Genomic DNA, 5,114 nt, shown 5'->3' on the forward strand with positions numbered 1-5,114 from the left:
TCCTTTTTTTTTCGTATTTCTTCTAAAACACTTCTTCCTAATACTAACAACCATTTCTGTAAGGTCTGACGAGGCTGTTGAATTGTAAACATGGTCCAACATCCGAAACATATGTAACCAAACAGATAAAACGGTAATAAAAAATAAAAAACATATATATATATATATATATATATATAATACTATTATATGGAAGGAACTTTATGTGTGCGTGCGTGTATGTAAGTTCGTATGCATGGACTCTGGAACGGTCGGACCGATGTCACATGAAGGTACTTGATGCGTCTGGGAGTGTTCTTACGTAGGTTTTGTATCGGAAATCGATATTCGAAAAAATCCGTCTAATTTTGACCAAAGTTAACACTTTTATACAACCTAACATCACAAGTGCATTTAAGAAGGCTTATCATTGCACAAGCAGAAAGCCCAGCCTATAAAATCAAATGTAGATTCTTTTATAAGACAGGGGCGCTATAGAAATGAATCTTCGTTTAGAGCACAATTGAACCACGATACTTGACATTTGTACGTTTAACTTTAATTCAAGTGATTATGTTAAAATAATTATAAATCAACAGTTGTTTCTTCAAAAAAGCAGAGGCGCGTTCGATATATGTTTAGAGCACAATTTAATCATAATACATGATATTTGCATATTTAACTTAAAGTGAAGTCATTATAGAAATATAACGTAATTAAATCAACAGTAGATTCTCTACAGTGCAATGTAGACTGCAATCTATGGTGGAGTAAGTCACTGTGGGGAGACATGCAGAGTTTCCTCCTGGTATACTGCGGTTATTCTCAACTATACTATTATTAGAGCAGGGAATCCATTGATGTCACCGATTTCGGTGACAATAAAAGTATGGGAAGTGTAAAACATTCGTTGATCCTCATTCAATCCCGGACAACGTTGGGTTTCCCTGCTAGTATATATATACAGGGCCTTCATTACACGAAAAGCGAAATCACTCTCCGGACATAAACCGTATGAAAAATAGGTACACACTATTGTTATGTGCAAATGCCAGCGAAGATTGTAAGGTAAACCACTGCTTACCTATTATTCTGAGAATCCTCGGCTTTCAAGTCACACAAATTGATCAAAAGTAATTTAGCCGTTATATGGTGAGCAAACTCTAAAGCTTGGTTGACCAGGCAGTTCTTTACTGAATAAGTTTTTCAAGTGTTTCCTTCTACTATTGAAAAATATTTGGAAAAAGAAAATATTGCCTAAACAATGCCTCTTGATAATGAATGATGCTCCTGCCCAGCCTGCATCTTTAGAAGCGGATTTAACAGGAAAATATGATTTCAGAAAAATTATGTTCTTGCTTGCTAATATCGCACATTTAATTCAACCGAGGTTCTTGCTTTCTAATATCGCACATTTAATTCAGCCGATGGGTCAGTAGTTTATTACTAATTTTAAGAACCTTCACACAAAGTTTTTGTTTAGAAGATGCTTAACGTAACCTGCGTGATTTCTGGAGAAATCATTTTAATATCGTTCACAGTATAATTCTTGTTCATAAAACATGGTCTGATGTTTCTTATAGGATCATGAATTCTGCTTGGAGGAAATTGTTGTCCGATTGTGTTTCAGAATGTGAATTTGAAGGGTTTGCCGATAGTGTGGATGTCAGTAAGGAGGATGTTTCTGTGGAAACTGAAGCAATTGTAGAGGATGTTGTGTAAAAGCCTAGGTTTGGAAGTGGACACGCATAATGTTGAGGAACTACTGGAAGAGCATGTATCTCAGCTGACAACAGAAGAACTTCATATTCAAAATGAATGAAAAATAATGATGTTGAGGAAGAGGAAAGGAAGGAGGATACACCAACAACAGTATTGAAAGAAATATGCAACAAGTGGTTATATATCACCCAGATATCGCTATGACTAGCAGACATGTAGCCATTTTAATGACAAATGACAATGTCATGTGCCATTTTTAATGACAATGTCATGTGCCATTTTAATGACAATGTCACGTGCTATTTTCACAACGTGTTAGACAACAGAAAAAAACAAGTTTCGTTGGATAAATATTTTAAAAATAAAGAACATTCCGTCCAGGAATTTTCATCATCCAAGAAATTTTCCAAAGAGAGAACCCCAGATTATTATTTGCCTTTTGTTTAGATGGAAGCGGATTCTCTTTCCTAAGTGTAACCCCTTTATCCATCCCTTCATCCATTTGCGTCATAAATTACTTTATGAAAATTGAAAGATAAGAAATAAAAACAATTTAATTAGAATTACATACGTTTTACTCTCTTAATGCATGTATGGATTATATTATTGTAATCATCTTAATATATGTTTATTGGTGATTTTCTATGCGATTAAATGTATAAAATCCTCAAAGTTTACAGATAAAAAGGAACTTTTAAATTCTGGAAACAATTCTATTTCAGTTAATTTAACAAAAAATATCGTTTCGGTTGTCGAACATTTTGATGTTCGAACAAACATCTGTAACGAATTATGGTTAATAAAACATGTTGAAAAACACTTTGAAAAAGAGTTTAAAACATATTCAATTTTAAAAAGGAAGCACAAAGTAATTTATTACAAAGATTTTCAAACTTACCTGTTAATTGTGAGTAATGTTCACTCTATTTCGTTGAATCTAGTTTAATGCAAACAGAAATTAACATGTGTTCTTACCTCATCATAAGAAAGCAACGCGACTTTTATAGATGAAACCATTTTAAGTGATTAAAAAGAGTGAGTCAGCAAATAGCAAAGATATACATCTATGCATCTATAAAATTGTGAATGTGTGTGAGGACAATTCTCAACCTATATACTCAACAAATTTTTTATCTACAGACTTGAAATTTGGTATATAAGGTATTCAGACGTGTAAAACATTTTAATCGATTTTCATTCGGATAAAAAGGCTACTAGTGTCAAAATTGAAAAAATTAGTACTTGGGGCGGGGACATCGGATTTTTATAGGTTTTTCAACTGTTTTACGATTGCTCATGCACGACTCGTTCACATCGCAGCTTCTTTTTGTTAAGAATAAGAAGGTTTGAAAAACTTTTTAAAGGGCATAGTAAGCTTGCCTAATGTTATCGTCTTTGACCCACTGTATTTAGGTTTTGGTTTCGATCTCAGCTCGAGCATTTTTTTTACTTACAAGAAGTGAACTGTTTAGAAAAAACATAATACTCCTAAGCCCATGTCTCAGTTACTTTCCGTTTTTTTACTTAATTTTTTAAAAAAGAATTTAACCTTACATTTAATACCGGACAACGCCGGGTACATCTACTAGTATATAATAAAATATTCTACAGAAGTTTAGTAACGTCATAACAATTTCTATAAAATCATTAATAATTAAATATTACGCTCTTCTACAATAATCAAGCATTTTCTTTCATTTCTTTCCACTCAGCAAAACCAAAATGAAATATTCACGTAGGAACCTTTTCTAAGATATTATTAGACAAAAGCAAATCATTCGTGAATAAATTAAAAATACATATGCTTTTAAAAATGAGATTAGAAATGAATTTGATGTTGCTAAAATAAACAATCTGAATTGACCTATTTTCAAATGAAAATGCCGTTTGCTAAAACAGTAACATTTTAAATAAACCCTTTGCAACGTTCGTTTCGTTGATTTCAAGAATATTTAGCCGACATTTTGTCAATAATGAGACACAGAATATTTCTTGTTTTAAAAAAATATTAAATGGATAAATTTTACACAAAGAAACATATTCGTTTTATTTAAAGAATAAAAATTATTTCATAGAAAAACGAGACAATTTCTTAAAAATAGTTTGGTTCCTCACAGACATTATTTCAAATCGATTTTTTACCATAAATTATTCGAATTGATGTAAAAGGCGCCAAGAACTTCCACGCAATGAATATATTTTTCCGTAATGAATATATTTTTCTAGAAATCTTCATTAAACTAAACTTTGTGTTCAGTTAGTATGGAAAAATAAAGAACTTAAAAGGTTAATTTCATTTATTAAAAAAATATTTAACTGACAAACTTTGACACTGTCAGAATTTTAAATTTTAACAGGAATATTATTAACAACACACACACACACACACACACACACATATATATATGCACACGCAAAAATATGATGTATGACATTGTTACTATCACACAATTAAGGCGTGGCGGTTACATTTGGATGCGTGTATAAAAATGTGTTTCTCGACAATAAAAAAAGAATTTTTCATATTCAACAAATAAAAATTATGGAAAATATATTAAAAATTTTGTTATAAATTTTATATTTTTATACTTTGAACATCAAATATTTATCCAAAATGTATTTTTGATAAATATTGGATGAATCTGACATTTGCATGATAAAAAAAAACTGGACATTTTCAACTTTTTACAACGTTCATTTCAGATGCCCTTAAAAATCCTTACCTTTTCGTTTCGTAGAAATGACATGTTCAATTAAAAACGTCTCATCTCAAAACGGGATTTTCTTCGCAGGCCAGAAAAAAACTTATGCAATGTTTTCAAACCCCTAACCATATCAAAGTAAAGACCAGTTTTCTGTGTTTAGTCTTAAATTTCATTTTGTTTCCTCTGGTTGCCTGGATATGTGAATGGAAATTTAACAGCGATTCAAATACATTTCACATATTATGGTTTCTTTCTTACTCACATATGCATGATTAAGAGTAGATAGTGTTAATGTTCTTACCTTTTCGGATATTGGAAATAAAGGACCGTTGAATTGTGGTTTGTCCAAAAGGCAAGTCGGCAATTGGTGTCCGATGTTTGAACAACGTTAACTGATGGCAGTTTAGGAAGATTATGCAGCTTTATATATTTTATATACCTGCAGATATTATTTGTATGCGTGTACATATATCTACATATGTACACTTTTATGCATAGATGCATGAAGGAGGCGTGAAGTACTGAAGGGGAGGTACATTTAACGATAAAGCCGGAGGTGAAGGAGGAGGAGGATTGAAAGCGGAGAGAAATGGTTAAAAAAAGAGGGAAGTAAATGGAAAATCGAAGAAAGGAAAAGCTAAAGGCGGAAGAGGGGCGGAGAAATGATCACATGTAATTATATTGGTGTCATGAAAAACTTTATATATA

The 5,114-nt window shown here is 31.8% G+C and overlaps 1 long non-coding RNA gene across 1 annotated transcript in view; it reads right to left on the bottom strand.

Moving 5' to 3' along the window:
* Nucleotides 1-4,870, bottom strand: part of LOC145266470 (uncharacterized) — a 13,561-nt gene extending 8,691 nt beyond the window's left edge. Inside the window, exon 1 of the long non-coding RNA XR_013864721.1 lies at nucleotides 4,708-4,870. This is a non-coding gene — a long non-coding RNA (uncharacterized LOC145266470). The remainder of the gene's footprint in view (nucleotides 1-4,707) is intronic.
* Nucleotides 4,871-5,114: the final 244 nt, after the last annotated feature.

Source organism: Euprymna scolopes, chromosome 41, assembly GCF_053919585.1.
Source record: "Euprymna scolopes isolate OS-2025 chromosome 41, ASM5391958v1, whole genome shotgun sequence".
NCBI classification, from domain to species: Eukaryota; Metazoa; Mollusca; class Cephalopoda; order Sepiida; family Sepiolidae; genus Euprymna; species Euprymna scolopes.